The sequence below is a fragment of the Tenrec ecaudatus genome, chromosome 2, assembly GCF_050624435.1.
Source record: "Tenrec ecaudatus isolate mTenEca1 chromosome 2, mTenEca1.hap1, whole genome shotgun sequence".
NCBI classification, from domain to species: Eukaryota; Metazoa; Chordata; class Mammalia; order Afrosoricida; family Tenrecidae; genus Tenrec; species Tenrec ecaudatus.
In genome coordinates this window covers 236846460-236866489 of record NC_134531.1, presented here as the reverse complement: position 1 = coordinate 236866489, position 20030 = coordinate 236846460, and positions in this window count along the sequence as shown.

Here is a 20030-nt window from a genome sequence, read left to right as displayed (position 1 = left end):
ATGAAAGCAGAATGGAAAGATGTGAGGATGGTCTTCCACCATCCTCAGAACTGTTGTGTGCCTGAACTTATTGATGCAGCGACTGTGTCAATCCATCTCTTCAAGGGCCTTCCTCTTTCGTGTTGCCCCTCCATTTTACCAAACACGCTGTCCTTCTCCTAAGACTGGTCTTTCCTGACAACATGTCCAAAGTTTGTAAGACAAACTCTGGCCACCCTGACCTCTGGGGACGTCTTGGCCTTGCTTCTTCCGACACAGACCTGCTTATCATTTTCACAGTTCATGGTGTTTTCCATGTTCTTCTCCAGCATCACCATTCAAAAGCATTAATTCCACTTTGGTCTTCCTTAATCGATGGCCAACTTTCAGGGCATGTGATGCAATAGAGACCATGATGATTTGGGCCAGGCATACCTTAGCCCTCAAAGAAACATCTTTGCTCTTCAATACACTAAATAGGTCTTGTGTAACAAATTTACCTAATTTATCAGAGCACTTGAAATTTTTATGTGAATAATGTATTTTAGATCAAGCATTTGCTCTAATATAAATTATTGCCTCATAGGATGTTATGCAAACACATCTTTTGTAGCTATGTATAAGTAAATTATCCTCATAAGCACAGGATTCTTAATATATAGATCTGCATCTCATTGTTATCAAGTCAATTCTGAATCATAGCAACCTTAATGAACAGAGTAGAACTGTTTATGTGAGTGTCTGAGACTGTAGATCTTAAAGGAAATAGAAAGTTTCATCTTTCTTCTGTGAAGCTTCTAGTAGTTTCAATCTGCTGGACATGGTGAGTGACGCATGAACCAAACCACTCTACCACCAGGGCTCGTCTGAATATATTTCCTGGTTAAGTGGGTACTTCGCCATGGTAGCATAGTGTTGGTCTGATAATCACAAGGTCAGTAGTTTGAAACTACCAGCTTCTCTGCAGCAGAAATATGAGGCTTTCTGCTCCTGTAGAGAGACGGTTTGCATCCACAGAGAGTTCTATCCCTGTCCCAGAGGTCACTGTGAGTCAGAATGGACTCCATGGTGCTGAGGATCCGATGCATGTTGTTTCTTCTGATTTTCATACGATCAGGGATTCTGAAAGTGCATCTAAACTGAATGATAATCATACATAAATATCGTTTGCAAGTATACAACTTTTCAAAAAACATGTAATAAAGTATTTATTTTTTCTAATAAAATGCGCCTTCACATTTTTTTTCACCTTCACATTTTTTGCCTGTCTCTAATGACTATCTATTTGTGGGGAAATAGAAAACAACCCTAAAAAATAAAATAGTGTACATTAGAACGTATACCTATCATTGCAGTGTAGCAAGAACTTAAGCCATCTTTTTCACATTTTTCCATTTCTAATGGGCATTCATCCACCTACAATGTGAAGGCGTCCAGGGCTCTGCACAGACTGCCACATTCCGAGCTTGGGCAAGTAGATGAAAAAGGCAGCTGCTATGTAATTCTTCCTTTCTGGTCAGGAGGTGGAACTATCTTTTCCCAGTGGAGCCTGGGAGTTACTTGTTTACCAGCAAGTATGATATATTTGCAATGGAAGAATTATATTGACTTTGGAAAACTTTCAAAAAAGAAAAGAATAATAGCAACAGAATGAATATGTTTAGTTGAGAACTCTGTACACTCAACATGCTTTTCAGTTACCAATAGACGTGATCATGGAATAATTACTACCGCAACCGAACCCATCTTGGCTTATTTTGATGCAATTATTTATATTATACTTTATTAAAAATGAAAATATCATTCAAGTTCTAAAATGGTTGCGACCTTTGGAAAGCATGAGTAAGCCAAAGGTGTCCAAGGTAAACCAGTTTGTATGGTTATATTCAGTATGAAATAAACAACAAAAGAGACCCCACGGAAGATTTAAAGATTTTTATTTTTTGCATTAAAGAAAGAGAAAAAGAGAGAGAGGGAACTCAATACATGCGAATGAAGCTTCAGCATGATTCTGTCAATCAAAAGTCTAAGTTAATTAACTCACTTGAAAAAGAAACAATAAGATACCCAACTAGACCAACATCTGTGATACAAAGATAGAGAACAAGATGTGAGATGTCCTCTGGCCCAGAAAAGTGAACGTATCTTTCAATCTATATTTTTAGTGGAGTTATAAAATAGACTTCAATACTTTACTACACAATGGGATGAAGACAAGAAACAATGATTCTGATAGGCAGCAGATGTCCTGAGACACATCCATAAGACAGATGGTCTCAAAGTGTGAATAACAAGCAGATTTATGTGGGACTACATGAACAACATTACTTAGAAGAACTGGCTGTAGAGTTTACTTTTCTTTGTTTTAGAAAATGACTGCGATTTTCTTGGAACACTTACAGGTATTATAAAGAAGAAGACAAAGGAGCCAGAAGAGAAAAGAGAGAGCGGTGGTTGTGGGACAATAAGAAGAAAAATAAAATCAAAATTCACTTTTGGACATTGGATATGGAGTCAAATGACCAGCTCTTGACTTTGATCTATTTAGAAATAAATTGCAATATACATAAGTCAGACAGAGTTGCAAAAACATATATAAAAATAAATGCATTTTATCCAAACAAATATAAATGTGTACCTTTCAACAAAACATTTTTGTAAAAATAATTTGCTATAACACATTATTTTACAATATTACTCTTACCCAACCCCAATTCCTAATGAATTTCACTTATTTACTATGTCATCTGAAACATGAACTTTATCATTAGGAAGCACCTCTTATATAATGTTAAAATCATACTTTGGAAATTAATTTAAAAATGGAAAACATCGCACTAATCTAACTAAAGAAACAGAGAGCACCAGAGATGACTATAAGAGGTAAAAATGAGAAACCTGACTTGAACGGTTTAAACTTTGTCAGTTGATCTCTCTTCCAATGCATGTTGGCTGTGATCTGGTTTGCAAAGTTTCTGTTATTTTGTCTTGTTTCATTTTAGTATTGAATATCTCAGACGTGTTTTGTCATTGGGGGTAACACTCTCGAATTTGTGCTCTATGTTATTTCTACTTTTCCATATGTGAAACCCCAGGATTGATGAAACTATAGGGGCAGCAAGTAAAATGAAGGCTTCCTGAGGGGTACAGGGAGGGAGGAGGATAATGAAGAACTGGTATGAAGGAGCTCAAGAGGGAAGATACTGTCTCTAAAGAGCATTAAAATAGCACATATTCTAGTGCTGCTGCACTGATTTAAATTTGTAACATTATTAAAAATATCGATAACTCTTGAGCAAAACTGTGAAAGAGTATGATGTCTAAATTATAAATAGAATGATGACATTTTTATTAAAATGCCACTAGAACAGTTGTGTAAAGATTAAAGTGTTCAACATAAGCATTAAATCTTCATTGCACCATGGCAAGTAACAATGAACTGGCAATCTATCTTTCCTTGCTTTCTTAAATTACTAGAATTCATTACTGCAGAAAAGAAGACCTGTTAATTTTCTAGTCTAGTACATGAATAGCAATTCATTACATAGCTAAGATGTGACTCTCTATTTTCCCCCTCATGCTTCAGTTTGATAGCTATCTTCGTTACCTCTATTTGAAAGAAAACATATTTGAAGAGCAGGTCAGTTATTTGCTTCCATGACTTGTATTGCATTATATTGCAAAAGACCTTTTTAAAGTGCAAAGGGCGATGATGTCGCTTTGAATACCAAGGTTCCCCTGGCTCAAAGTATGGTGTTTGTGGTGGATTTACATACATATTGGGACTCTATGGGTCAGAATTGGCTCAATAGCCGTGATTTCATCTGCATGTGAAAGTTAGACAATGAATAAGGAAGACTGCAGGATAATTGATTCCTTGGAATTAAGGTGTTAGTGAACAATTGAAAGTTCTATGGACTTCCAGAACAACAAACAAATCAGTCCTGGAGGAAATGCAGCCTGGGGTCAACTGTTGACTAGATCATCCATTGCTTGAAGGTAAGTTCAAGTTCAAGTTGAAGAAAATGAAAACAGAGCTATCACACAGAACTTGAAACCTAAATAAATTAAAAGAACACCACAGGAACAAATTTGACTCATTGAAGGCCGAAGCCCAAAGACCAGACAAGTTGTGGATTAACTTAAAGAAGAACATACATGTATATGCCAAAAGTCATTAAGAAGACATAAGAGAAAGAAAGAAAGAGAAATATGAAGGAAAGGTGGGAATGAAATGGGTGTCAGAAGAGTCTGAAACTTGCTCTTGAATATAAAGTAGCTAAAGCAAATGGGGGGGGGGAGAGATAAAATGAGAACTGAACAGAATATTTAAAAGGGCAGTGCAAACAGTAAAAGTATTATTATGAAATCTGCAAAGAACTGGAATAAGAAAACCAGAAGGAAAGATTACATTTGGAATTTCTCAAGCTGAAAGACCTGAGGGGGGGTGCGAAATCAAGCCTTAAGCTGCTATATTAAAGAATTTTATGGGCAAAATGTTGAATGATACAGGAAACATCAAAAGAAGACATAAGAAAGGCAAAGTCACTATACCAAAAACAATTTGTCAACGTTGAACTATTTCACAAGGTAGCATATAAGCAAGAGAGAATTGAAAGAAGATCAAGTTCAACAGAAGGCATCAGAAAAACAAACAACAACAAAACCAAAATTCCAAGCATTGACAAATACGTAGTGAATTTTAAACAAATTGATGCAGTACGGGAAGCACTCACTAGTCTATTCCAAGAAATTTGGAAAATAAACGACCTGACCAACCAATGTGCGTGGTTCTGTTTTTGTGCTCATTCCAACGAAAGGTGATGCCACAGATTGCATATGACTTCAAAGAGTATCATTTATGTCACAAATACATAACATTTTGCTCAACAGAGTTCTGGGATAGTTACAGTAATACAATGATTGGGAGCTTCCAGAAATTTAAGCTGAATTCAAAATATGACAGATGGATCTTGGTTGAAAGCAGAGAATGCCAGAAAGATGCTTATTTATGCTAATATGTTGATTATGCAAAATATTTGACTACTAGTTTAGAATTTAGGAGAAATTTATGACCATGAGGCTGAACTCCTGATGAGGAAGTCCCAGAATGGATAGCCAAGCAGTCAGAAGTGATGTGTGGGGGAACCGCCAAGCTATGGCTGGATTCTGAAGTCTTGCGCAGACTTGGCTACCTAGAGGATATCTGATTAGTGAAGTCTGATATAGCTCAGATGGTCACTGTCAGAGAGTTATTGTAGTCGTAAGTGATGTTAAGATAGACTTTATTGATTCCCTAGTACCTAATTGCAGAGCAAAATTCAGAAGTTCTTGCTGTATTGGTAATATTGGAAATAGTAGCAGTGTCATCTGGTATTAATTATGTGCACATTTTAGTACTTAAAATAATGGTATTAAAGACAATATTGAACATGTATTAAATAAATAAATGTAGTAGGCAGATTTTTTACAATTCATCCATTGCAATTTTCTTAGTCTATGACCTGGATTTAATGAAAATACCTAATGTTCATGTTAATTTAATTTTTAATCAAGACCATAGCCTATTTCCACCAAAATGTTCTTTTTAATTTCCTTATGATATTAAGTTACTAATAATTTTAGTCTAGGTCAATTTTTATCTATAGAATGATCAATTTATTGCAGTGTGATGATTAAGGAAATTAATTAAGAGAATGTGATGGCAGACCACCTAATTTTTAACACTGATGATGGGATGACTTTGAGGAATTTATTTAAAGTTTCTACATTTAAATGTTATAGTCTTTAAAATAAAGGAAAAAATCGAATTAATTTAATAAAAGTATTTAGAATAGCACTGTGATGAAACTGTTCTAATGTCACCCCAGTCCAATATTGTGGTTTTTCAGAATCTTGTAATGATCCTCTCTGCTTAAACGTTGATAATGTGACTTTTTCAAACAAAAAGAATATAACAAAATTAACAAACTATTTATATTATGTGTACATTATATTGAGATCGCCTCAGATATAGTTGCAATGGCTTCCTTGCTTGAAGTTTTTCTCTTTCTTTATGATTTAAGTAAAGAGCTGATTATGGCCTTTGACTGATAGCTGATGACTATCCTTAAGGAACTAAACTCTCAGCAAAAATGTGAATGTAAAAGTAATTTCTTCACCAGTCAAGCTTCAAATGATACCATAGCCCTGGTCTACACCTTGATGTCAACCTTTGCATGTGAAAGCCTAAATTGGAACATCCAACAAACTCGTATCCATAGAAACGTTGAGAAACTAAGTAAGAAATAACTATTACTAATGATTGCATAAAATAACACTTAACAATATATCTCTTTCTATTACTGGGGCAAATATCTTTGTACAACTATTCAAAGGAAATGTAAGAACAAATAAGATGGATGTTGTTGGGAAGAACAAGCCTAAACATTCTGAGAGAGAAAGGCACTTCAATGTATCATGAGCCATATGAGTTTAATGTCAGTTACACTGAATGAGTGAGTGAACATTGTTAGGGAAAAGATCAGAGAAGTTGTATGTAACAAATCATGTAGTGCTTTGTAAGCATGCATATAGTTAGGACTTTGACTTTTCCTCTGAATAAGGAATAATTACAGGTTTTGCAAACCAGAATGGTTTACCTAGGTTTCACTTTAAAAGCATCACACTGGATGTTGGTTTAAAAACAGCCTTTAAAGGAGGCTGTGTTTTAGAATGGAAGCAGTTTTACTTGAGTGATTTCATCCAGATTGGTAATAACTGAAGTGGTCAATGGCGAGATATTGAGATTCTGATTTTTTAAACAATAACTTAAAATAGATGGAAGTATGAGAGATAAAATAAACAAAAAATAACCTACATGTTTAATTGAGCAATTGAATAATAGAGTTTTCATTGGCTAAGTGTAGAGTATGCTGGTGCAGTTTGCATAAATAGGGAGGAAAGCAAGAACTTAATTTGGAACCTTATATATTTGACTTGATATCTTTCTTCCACCCCCAACCTAAAAGATTCTACCATATTTAATATTGTAGAAGCAGTGAGGGTTTAAAGTACAGGGAATTTGTCTAATCCAGAGATATAACTTAGAGGTTTGTGTTCATATGAATTTCATATAAAACTATGAATTGGATTACATCCCAAAGGAAATACATATGAATAGTAAAGCAATATCCAACACTGGTCTCTAGACCACTTCAATATTTAGTTGTTAGGGACACGAGAGAAAGCATTCATTGGAACTGATAATAAGCAACAGAAAAGTAGGAGAAAACCAATCAAATATTGTGTTTGGTAAGCCTGGATACATTGTGATCTAACTTTAAACTCTGCTTAAAGGAAAAGCACGGTGAGAACCAAGAATTGACCACTGATAAGATCTTGGTTGGCAGAATGGTTTGGATAAATGTCTAATTGAAATGGGTTTAGAGAAAATGGGTAGAAAGGATTGGAATAGCAGGACACAAACATCTTTACATATTTTTGTTAAAATAATAACAGAAAAATAAGATAACAGAGTGGAGAAGGAACCCCTATATAGCATAAATGATTAAGTACTTGATTGCTAGCTAAAACCTGGTGATTCAAACCATCCAGAATTTTGGAAGACAGATCTGGAAAAGTGTATCTAAAAGTTGCAGCCTTGAAAACCATGTGAAGTAGTTCTTCTCTGAACGCAAGGGCACTAAGAGTTGGAATCTTCTCTCTCTCTCTCCCTCTCTCTCTCTCTCTCTCTCTCTCTCTCTCTATCTATCTATCTATCTATATATATGTTTTAGAATTAAAAAGAAAATATTTTAGAGTGGAAAAGAGAATATGCTGGAGAAAGGGGTGTATTCAATAAGAAATACTCATGATGAAAAGCAATATACACATATTATAGGAGTAGATGGAATCTAGGATATGAGTTATGAACTGGCTTTCCTTTGAAGGAGCAGCATTTTCTTGATCATAGCATGAAGAAGAATAACATTGCTGTAGTTAGGTGCCACTGAGTATGTTCTGATCCATGGAGTCTGTATGCACAACAAAACAGCATTGCCTGCTCTTATGTTAGCCTCACAATCGTTCCTGTGCTTGAACCATTTGTTGCAGTAAACTATGACAATCCATCTTCAGGAGGCTTTCTGTTTTTCACTGCTCCTCTACTTAATTCGACATGATGTCGTTCTCCAGGGATTGGTCTTTCCTGACAACACATCCAAAGAATGGAAGATAAAGTCTTACATTCTTGCCTCTAAGCAACACTGTGGCCATACTTTTTCCAGGGCAGATTGGTTTGTCTCTGTAGCAGCAGTCCATGATACATTCAGTGCTTTTCAAAGGACACAATTCCACGGCATTGATTCTTCTTCCTTCCTTCAGTCTTCTTATTCAATGTCCAACTTTCATATGCATAGGAGGCTATTTAAAATGGCATGGCTTGTGTCAGGTGCACCTGAGCCCTCAAATAAGATCCTTGCTTTTCATTCAATACTCTAAAGAAGTGTTTTATATAGATTTACAAAATGCAATTGGTCTTTGGATTTCTTGATGCTGCTTTTAGGAGAGTTGATTGTGGATCAACTTTAATTTATCATGATATTGTTTATTGATCCAGTTGTGAGGATTTAGTTCTTCTTTACATTGAGGTGTAATTCAGACTGAAGGCTGCAAACGTTGATTTTCATCAACAAGTACTTCAAGTCCTTCTTTCTTTCAGCAAGCAAGGTTGTGTCATCTGCATATCTCTTGTTGTTAATAATCCTTCCTCCTATCCAGATACCACATTTTACTGGCTTCTTTATTAATTTTCTCAGCATATAGATCGAATATAAACATCACATGGCACATGAAAAGGTAGATCATAGCTTGGGAAAATTCTGTTTACCAGTAAAATGAAAAGCAAAACTACAGATGGTAAGTAGAAAGTGAAAATTACAGGAGAGAGAATGATATTAAATAATCATTCAGAAAGTGAGTAGACAAAGGGAAAACAATATCATTACCAAACGGCACTAAGGATGGACTTCATGTTCTCCATAGTGAGCTCGAAGGGCAAAGCACATACCTTTTATTTTCTTCCCCTTATGTTTAGTTCTGCAAGCATGGTATTAAATAAGGGAATCATGTTTCACCATATTCAGAGTTTGTACATGCAAGTATGAGCAAATAAAAATAAAGAAAATGACAATATATGCAAGCATAAGTGCCCCTGGAAGTATCTGGAATAGAATCAGCTGAATACATAGGACATTTGGGGGACATTGAAAAGATGATAGTGTGAAAGGGCTATATGCCTGTGGCCAAGTGAAATTACTTGACGCGACCCTTGTATCTACAGTTTTGTAATTCTTACCCGATGATTGGTTGGGACCATGCAAGCAGAGTATGTGAAGCTCTGATGAGGGAATTTTCCAGCTTTGCATTGAAGGGAGCTGCTGCAGAGGCAGGAACAGATAATTCCACAACAATCATGAAAGAGGACCCAGGAGTGAAGTGAGTCAAAGACCCTTGAGTGGAGAGGCAATCAAGGAGATAGAGAAGAGGAGCATCACCATTAGAGTGAAATGGAGTGAAGGGCTTCTCAGCCCATGGTATGACTAAAGCTGAGACCCTGTGGGCAAGAGACTGCTGGCTTGCTGGCCTTGTGGACATTTATCTGAGCTAAAGCTTTGTAGCACTTGCTTGAGAGAGCAGAGCCCAAGAGCCAAAGGCTAACAACCAGAGAAGGAGATTTGCCTACAAACATGCAGAGAAGAGATATTACATAGAAAAGAAATCTATCCTTTCATTTTGTAACCTGACAGTTTCCATAATAAACAATTGTAATCATGAGTTTTCTATGAGTTCTGTGAGATCATAATGACAGATTATCAAACCCAAGTGAAAAGTAAATGCTTGGGAGGGACAGTGGGTGTAAAAAGGTAAAGGGAATTGGAGGGTAGAGGCATGCCTGACTCCTACCTTGTAGAAATCAGCCTTAGACTAATAAGGAATTTTATTTTCTTCCTTCTTTGGTTAGCTGGATAAAGCAAGATATGGCTTCCCTACCAATTTCTCAATATCAGAAAGGAAATAAGAGTCTTGGCATTATAGGGTAGATATGGAAATGAAGGAGTCCTGATAGCTTAGTGGTTATGAATTGGGCTACAATTCACATGGTTGGCAGTTCAAACCACCATCAGTTCTTCAGGAGAAAAACTTGGCTTTCTACTCTCATAAACAGCAGTCAGTCAGCACTGACTCAATGACAGTGAGTTTGGTTTGGATGAAGAAGTGAAAAGTGTTGTTCTATGAAAAAAATGCATAAGTTGGAGATATTGGGAATGTTACAGTTGTTGCTAATGATATATTCTTGTGTAGACTTAGTCCAGTGAAAGTGAGAGTAAAACGAGGATTATAAAAAGGGTGTAGTTGCCTTATCTACAAATCATAGTTGGAGAGGTCATCTAAGTGCTCACTGGAATAGCTAAGAATTGTGTTAAAATAATTTTGGAAAGAGTAAGCCAAAAACTAAAATAGTTAGTAAGTGAGGATGTGTGTTTTTCAACAGATGAATTGATAAACAAAATACAGTGTATGCATGGTTGTTTTTTGTTCTTAGGTGTGATCAGTGGGCCTCTGACTTATGGTGACCTCAAGTGTTTGAACTGAGCTGCTTCATAAGATTTGCTTGGTTGTAATGAAATATTATTCAGCCAAAAAGAAACATTCATATCAGATCCATTTCACTATGTGGATGAATCAATACAGACTGTGTTGACAACGTAATACTGTGCAGTGCAGAAGGATAGTAGTGAAACTATGAAACACATCATGTAATGGATGGTTTGGAAGCACATGTTGAATAACGTTAGTCAATCACAGAAGGATAAATATTGTATGAGTTCACTCTTACAAAAGGAAAAAAAGTATCAAGATAAAGGTTTCCATACAAAAAGAAACAGACTCCAGTAATTAGCAGGGCTGGGAGGGAAATGGAGGGAAGGGAAGGGAGTAGGCTGGAGATCAGACTGGTGTTCCTTTGAGTGAGGGGAAATAATATCTTGGGAGAGAGAGAAGTGGAAAAAGGAGGGGGCAGGGCAACTGGTTAAATTGTTGAATACAAAAATGATGACCTGAGACAAAAATATCTTACCTAATTGACAATAACAAAGTAAAAGGTAAGAGATTTATATGATTTGAAGAGAAAGCAGAGTACAATAATAAAGTAAAATAAAACGTATTGAATAAAATTGGTCATGACCAAAAAGACAAATATTATGTGAGCAATTGCATAAAGTAACCAAAATAAATAAGTGCAGAGTAACCAGGTTTTAATAGTGGTCACTAGGGGCTGGTGAGAGGAGGAAGCTGGGAGATGATGCTAAAGAGGTCCTGAGATGAAGAATTCTTAGAAATGGTGGTGCTGGCTGCATGACTGTGTGAACAGAGTTAATCTCACTTACTTGTGCACTCAAAGTGGTCAGAATGGCAGGGGAAGAGTACTGAGTGAGCGGCCACTTGCTGAAGGAGTTGAATAAGAAAATCAACCTGAAGGAAAGGAGTGGTTGTGCCTTTAATCACTTCTTAGCACTATAGCACTAACGAGAAACCGGCCTGGAGAAGTCGCTGCATGGTACCAATGGTTAATGTTCTTGACCACTAAACTAAGTATCGAGTTGATGTGGAAATATTTTAAAAGGAAGGCCTGGTGATCAATGTACTTCTAAAATATGAGCCATGGGAAAGCCTATGGAGCACAGTTCTATTTTTAAGCTAATGGGCATACCACACACTGAAATCAGGTTCCACGGCAACGGGTAAGCGGAGAAAGTGCCAATTCATTCAGCGTTCCTTTGTACCTCCATGGGATGGAGCCAGGCAAAAGTCAGAAAGATCAGCAAAGGTGTGCAGAATCATCTCATTGCTGAGAGATCTCTAAAGACTTACATTGACAAGAACGGAGAAAGAAGTAATAGAAAGAAAGTTATGATTGAACAAAGTACTGTTAATGCTGGAAAATATTTCATTTTACATTTTGGTCCTGCTTCCTGAGCCTGCCTAGAAATCAACCTATCGTGTATTGGCCAGAGAGTTTCTGCCAAGTAACTGGTCTTCAAAAAAGCAGATTGGTTGAATTGTTCCTCCTGGATTAATATGTTCTTGGATTGGCTGAGGAGCCTGTTCTGACCTCAACCTGGCCCTCAGAATGACTGCAGAACCCTACCTAAGTAGATCCAATTTTCACCAGGAGTGAATGTGGAGAGCTGTCTGGGAACTGACCCTTACTTAGATTGGTAAGGGAGCCATCCTTGTGACTGAAACGCAGTCCATGAGATGGAGCATAACAGCTCCAGATCCTGAGACAAGAACTATATTGATCAAGAGGAAAGAGGCTAAGAATAGGCTGACGAATGAGCTGTTTCAGTGAGGACCTGACCTGAAGCTCCTCTGCTTGAAGAAGGGAGATTTCTCTCTGTTTGGCAATACCCGAAAACTTGCCCATATAACTTCTGCATTATTACACTACTAAAAATAGAACTATCAGTGCACCCTGTCCATTCTTTGGGACCATGGCAGAGAACTGCTAAACCTAGCAGATAGGTAAGAGAGTGACATTTGGGCAGCAGCCTGAGTAAGAAGTAATGGAGAAGCGTGCAAGCAGAGTCGGATGAGCACTTACTTGACCGACTTAGGATCCATTCACTCACTCTGATTGGTAAGGTTTGCCTTACAGCTGCTGACACATGACAATTCTGACACATGACAACCTTACACACACTGGAATGGATTACTGCCTAGTTCTGCTCCATCCTCACAATTGTTTTGTACTTGAACCCATTATTGCAGCCCCTGTGGCAGTCCATCTCCTTTAGGACCTTCCCCCTTTTCTCTACACTTCAACTTTACCAAGCAAGAGGCTGTTCTTCAGGGACTGGTCTCTTCAGACAACATGTCCAAAGGGTGAAAGACAAAGGCTCACCATCCTTGCCAATAAGGAGCACTCTGGCTACACTTCTCCCAAGACAGATGAATCTCGGTTTGTTTGTTTTTTTGTCAGATCATTGTGCTTTCAATATTCTTCTCCAGCATCACAATTCAAATGCATAAAATCTCCTTTGGTGTTCCAGAATGACTGTTCCTCTTTCACATGTGTATGCGACAATTGAAAATACCACGGCTTCGGATAGGAGCACTTTTGTTCTCACGATAACATATTTGCTTTTCTTGTCTTATGCAGCAAATTCATCTAATACAATGCTCAGTTTAACCTCCTGATTGTTGCTCCCATGAGCACTGATTGTGAATCCAAGCAAGAATAAATCCTTGACAACTTCAACCTTCTCTCCAGTTATCATAATGCTTCCTATTGGCCAGTGGTGAGGATTCGAGTTTCATAATGCTTCCTATTGGCCAGTGGTGAGGATTCGAGTTTCATAATGCTTCCTATTGGCCAGTGGTGAGGATTTGAGTTTTCTGTCCATTGAGCTGTAGTCCATACTGCAGGCTGAAATCCTTGATCTTCATCATTACGGCCCCAAGTCTGCCTCAAGGTCATGTCACTTCTATAATTTGGTTGTTATGACACCTTCCTACAATCCTGGGTGCTTCATTCTTGTAATCAAACTTCTCAGCTTGTTTGCTCAGCATATAGATTGAATAAATATGGTGAGAGGATACATCCCTGATGCACAGTTTTCTTGATTTTAAACCATCTGATCACACAACTTCCACTTGATCCATGTACAAGTTCCTCATGAAAACAATGAAATGTCTGGAATTCCATTTTTTTTTTCAGGGCTATCCAGTCAGTTATGCTCCACACAGTCAAATATCTTGGCATAGTCAATGAAACACAAGTAAACATCTTTCTGGGTTTCTCTGCCTTAAAAGCAGATCCACCTGAAATCCGCATTTATAATCCTTGTTCCACATCCTCTTCTGAATCCAGGCTGAACCTCTAGTAGCTCCCTGTCAATCTACTGCAGCCATTGTTAGAGTATCTTCAGCAAAAGTTTACTTTCCTGTGCTCTCAATGATGATGCTTTAGAATGTAAGCACTCCATTGGGTCACCTCTCTTTTGAATACATACAAATGTGGATCTCTTCCAGTCATTTAGTCACATAGCTATCTTCCAAATTTCCTAGAATAGATGAGGAAGTGCTTCATCAATATGCGTGTATAAAAAGTCTTTGCTTCCATCATCCTTCAGTTGGTGTTCCATCAATTCCTAGAGTCTTGTTTTTCACTAAAGCTTTCAGTGCAGCTGAACTTCTTCCTTCAGTGCCATTGGTTCTTGCTTATATGTTACCTTCTGAAATGGTGGTGTCAACGAGTTCTTTTTGGTACAGTGACTCTATATGCTTCCCATGTTCTTTAAATGCTTCCTGCTCATTTGATATTTTGCTCAAAGAACCTTTCAATAGTGCAAACCAAAATTTGAATTTTTCTTAAGATTTTTTAATTCATAGTATACTGAGTAATTTCCCCCTTTTTGGTGGGTTTAATTGCAGCAGTCTGAACTTATTAGAATCTATATATAGAATAAGGATTGGAAGAGAAAGGATAAATGAGACAAGGATGAAAATATTTTTCTTCTGAATGCAATTAAAGTCAGCTAGGTTTGAGTAACTGCTAGGCTGCTATCGATTACTAAACACAAACAATGATTATTGGAATTTGAAGTTGAACACCAAACTCCTGAGAAACTGATTCATTGGGTTCATGAAAATGTGCAGAATAATAACTAAAAGGTCAGGTGTACAATCATTATTTCCTGATAACCACAAAAGAAAGAAAGCAGTAAAGTGAAATATGTTAAGGTTTACAAAAATTTATGGAAAACGGTTATGTAGTTATTTGAATGAAATGGAGACTGTTTTTACTAAAGAGACCTTATTTAACAGTGGTGTAAAGTAATCCTAAATATATAATGTAAGAAAATATTAGATGCTGTAAAACAGAGAATTTGTAACTCAGTTCTTCAAGCCAGCTTTGATTGGAAATGCTAAAAAATGATTTTTCTAAGATAGTCTGTGAGATTAGATTTGCACTTGAAAAAATTTTATATATATGTATATATGTATAATATTTTTGCATAACACAAATTTGCACTTGAAATTTAATAGAAACTACTACAAAGACTAAATATTCTATTTAACCTTCTCCAGCCCTGGTGGCATAGTGTTTATGATTTATGCTGGCCTCTTCACAAGGTCGGCAGTTTGAAACCACCAGCTGCTCCAGGGAAGAAAGATGGGGCGTTCTAGTCCCATAGTTACAGTTTCAGAAGCTCATAGGAACACTTCTACCCTATTGCTATGAGTCAGCATCAGCTTGTTATCAGTGAGTTTTACATTTATCACAATAGCTGAAGTCTCAACTAATCAAAAGCAGTTGGCGAATAAACAGTGAAGAATGCTGCGTATGGTACAGAATATGGAAACTGAGAGGGGATATTTATATTCATTTCAATTTTACTTTTCATTTTTTAAGCCACTCAGAAAAATATTTAGATCTTAGGAATAAGGGATCTAGAGGATTTTTGTTTTATTTTGCCTTGTTTTTTTCTTTTGCATGATGCAATTTCTATTTACTTATTTATTTACTTTTCATGTTACCGCCTTCATTCCCCCCACTCCCTGTCTCTCACCTTTCTGTTTCCATCCACTCCCTGCCCCTCCCCTCTCTGCCTTGTTCCTGGCCTCTTCATAGCCATCAAAGTCTTGCTTTATTGATAGTTGAACCACATTTATTCTTTGTTTTTCCTTATAATAATGGTACTATTAAATATTGAGCTTTGTAAGATTGACTAAATTTGCTAAGCATAATGTTCTTCAGTTTTGTCCATGTCTTTCAGTGTTTAAGAGAGTTATCATTGTATTTTACTGATGCATAGAATTCCATAATATGAATGTACTAGAGCTTGTTTATCCATTCTTTTATAGGGTTTTAGGTTGTTTCCAAGTTTTTTCTATTGTGAAAATTGATACAATAAACATAGGTTTACATATGTCTGTTCATGTTATTTTCTTAATTTCTTTAGGATAGATACCCAATAGGGAGATTGCTGGATCATATGGTTCTTGGATTTGCATTTGTTTAAGGACATGCCGTACTGATTTCTATAATGGTTGTACAATTCTACAGCCCCACCTGCAAAGAGCAAGCATTCTTATCTCTCTACAGCCTCTCCATCATTCATTATTTTCCCTTTTTTTATGACTTTTGCCAAACATTTCGGTGTGAGTCGCTAGCTCATTGTTGTTTTAATTTGTATTTCTCTTACTGCTAATAATCTTGAACATTTTTTCATATGATTTTTGGCCACCTTAGTGTCATCTTTGGTAAATTGTCGATTCATTTCTTGTGCCCATTTTTTATTAGATTGTTTCTATTTTTCTTCTAAGATGTTGTCATTTTCTATAGATTTTGCAGACAAGCCCTTTATCTGGTATATTCTTACTGAATATTTTTTTCCAATCTGCAGGTTCACTGTTGACTCTTTTGGTAAAGTCTTTTGTTGTGCATAATTGTTGTATTTTTAGTAGGCCCTAGTTCTTTATTTTGCCTTCTGTAGTATGGATATTTTTTCAATATGTTTGGTAGCATGTTTGTGCCCTGTATAAGAAAGGTCCTTAAGTTCGTTCCTATCATTTCATTGATGGTATTAATAATTGTGAGGTATATATTTAGGTCCATGATCCATCTTGATCATGCCTTTGTACTTTGCATGAGGTATGGGTCATGGTTCATTCTTGGTAGGCAAAAATCTAGTTTTTCCAGCACCATTTTTTGAAAAGACTGTCTCTTGCCCATCCAATGTGTTTTAGTTCTTTATCAAAAATTAGATGCCTATAGGACCTTGGTTGCATTTCTGGATTTTCAATTCTAAATGAGTGGTCTTCATATCATCATTTTACCAGTACCAGATGGTTTTGATTACTGTAGATATACAGAAGGTTTTAAGGTCTGGGAATGAAAAAGCTCATATTTTGTTTTTATCTTTCAATAGTGTTTTATTTATCCTAGGTTTCTTTCCATTTCATACAAAGTTGGTAATTAGTTTTTCAATTTCTTTGAAAAATTGTGGTGGGTTTTGGATCAGAATTTCCAAGTAATTGTGGTAATACCGTCATTTTCACAATGTTCAGTCTGCATAATCAGGAACATGGTGCTTTGTAAGATTTCTGTAAGTTCCATTAGGGATTGTAAAAGAGAATTTTGTCACTTTCTTTGCATGAGAGGAGCCTTTCATTGACAAAAGTACAGAGAGGAATATATCCTTTAGAGCTGAAGGCGCTAACCGAAAATCTCCCAACCCAGTCAACTTGGGACAGTAATCTGTGAGAGTCCTCAAAGGAATAAAAACACCGAGCAGACACATTCCGTGCTAGCAGAAGATCCTTGTATAGGCCAAGCATCAACCTAGGGCTGGGACACTGAGAGGTAGCAACCTAGGGCTGGAGCACCAACCAAGCACCAACCTAGGGCTGGAACACCTTGATTAGGGGCCGTGCAGAGTTGAGGTCTGTCCCACGCAGGGTGGCAACTACAATCCTAGGCATCAACTTCACAATCATTGCTATCAATGAGCCCATTGTTGCAGCCACTTATCAATCTATCTCTTTGCGGCTCTTCCGTTTTGAGTCATTGTTTGCTGATTGTTTGTTTTACCAAACATGATGTTTGTCTCCAGAGGTTGATATTTCCTGTTCACATGTCCTATGTACAAAATATAGATTTGTTTATTTTTCTGGCAGTCCATGCCATATTTACTATTATTTACCAGAAGCCCTTATGATTAGCTGAAAGATGACACATAGATTTTTAGCCAGTACCTGAGTCCTCTATTTGAAAATACTCTTAAGATGGAAAGATTATGCATAACTATTAGCAATTATTCTCACAATGAGGTTGTTAGTCCTATAGAATATCATCATTGGGAAGTGTTAGAAATGCAAAACTCGGGCCCACCTGCCTGAGACTATTAATAAGATATGTTCATGTAGAAAGCAAATGTTTTGAGAATGATGATGGTGACAAATGTACATATGTGCTTGACACAATGGATGTATGTATGGATTGTCATAAGAGTTGTACAAGCTCCCAATAAAATGATTAAAAAAAGATATGCTGGATTGATTTGTTCCGGTTGAATCCCTCTGCTGAAAATGTGCATTTTCACCCTGATATACTAAATTAGATTGAACATTTTAACATGATTCCCAGGTGAGTATTAGGCTAAATATTAGGATCACTGCAAAGATAAACTGAGGCCAGGCCAGAGAGAAGGAGAAGTGTATTCTGCACTCAGGCAAGATTCACAGGGCTGAGAGTGGGGCCGGGGAAGTCACGCTTATCTGTGGTGAAGAGCCAGTTTGTAAGCTGGTCAGGAGGGTAAATAAGAAGGGAGGGGACAGGAGCTGCAGCTGTGGGGGCCTAAGCAATCTCCATGCATGGAATGCTGAGGTGGAGTGATGTCTTGGTCATTCCGCCTGATACTGAGGAGATGGCTCATTGTCCTGGAGCTCTTTGAAGCTGGCTGGCTGTCTGATAAGGGCAGGGCAGGCTGTTCCTAATGATCCCCACTGGTGCCTAACTCAACAGTGAGTCTTGTGGATCCACAGGTGTTTCTTATGTACACATAGTAATCATCTGAGGATCTTCTTAAACTAAAGATTCTGATTTAGTATATCTAGAGTGAAAGGCACATATTAAGTGGAGGCATAAGCCAGAATGAAATGATACCCTAAGTTGCGGTACAGTCTAGAGGTCACTAGTTTAACAAGTCCTGTAGGTGCATCTGAGAGCCCTAAAGGCACAATTGATAAGGATACAGTTACTAAACTAAAAATTGGAAGTTCAAATTCAGCATCTCTTCAGGAAAAATTCTACTCTCTCATGTGGGATCACTACACTAAGACCAAAGAGTAATGACATGAGATACAAACTAAGGATTAACTGGACTGTGAAGGAGAGTGAATGGTCTGGGAATTGTGAAAAACAGCTCAGTTGTCCTAACTCACAAAGGAGTGTTCCGTAGCTCTCTAGCGCTGCTATAGCAAAACTAGCCAAAACTGAGGAGCAGATATAGAGTGTCTTAAAGTTTAGGAAGGTAGCAGTCTGAATTCTGGGATCGAGCTCCATCCCTCCCTCATCATCATGTTCACTCTCTTGCTTCAGCTTCTCATTTCTGTGATGCTTCATGAGCACATGGCATGCATGTTTCACTCCCTTTGTGTTTGTGTGTTTGTATAATTTGGTTCTTCTATATTAAAAAAGGGACTGGTTTAAAAGATAAATGCTGTTTCATTTGAAAGACAAAGAAAACTCATCCCTATATGGGATTATAATAATGAACATAAGGTTACAATTTATAATACATGACTTCAGGGGACTCAATTCTACCCATAAAATTATGAACCATAACCAGTTTATTATAACTATATTTATTAGCCCTTATAGACCACCTATGATGATGTAGAACATGTACTCATTGATTTACACAGATCATCTAATTTAATTAAAATAGTTTATCTATTTGCTTAGAATATACCAATTGCTTTGAGGGAGACAGAGGGGTTGTCTGATTCCGAATATATTTAGTCTCAGAAACCAAAGGGGCAGTTTTATTCTGTTCTTTAAGGTCATTATGAGGTGGAACAGTCTTAACGGCAGTGATTTTTGATTTTTGTTTTATTACCATCTCTATTTTGCAGAGGAAGAAATGGATATTCATTATATCAAATGGCATGCCTAAGCAATGATGGCTAACTTTCTTCCAAATTTAAATATTTTAAAATCAAATCCACTATTTATAGGTCAAATCCTTTGCCCTAGATGATAGTAACCATCATACATTTGCTACTGTTTGAGAATCGCTGTCTTTTTATGCATAGTTGAGGTTTTAATATCACAGTTGCCTTACTTCACCTTGTATAACATGTCTAAAGATCATTAAAATAGTAAGAATGCAATAGACCTTCCAGCTCACCTGGTCAAAATAAAATTATTAAAAAGCAAAAAGTATTTGTGGCAAGGTGTGATGAAAATATTTAATCGTTGCTAAAAGGCTCTATTATGC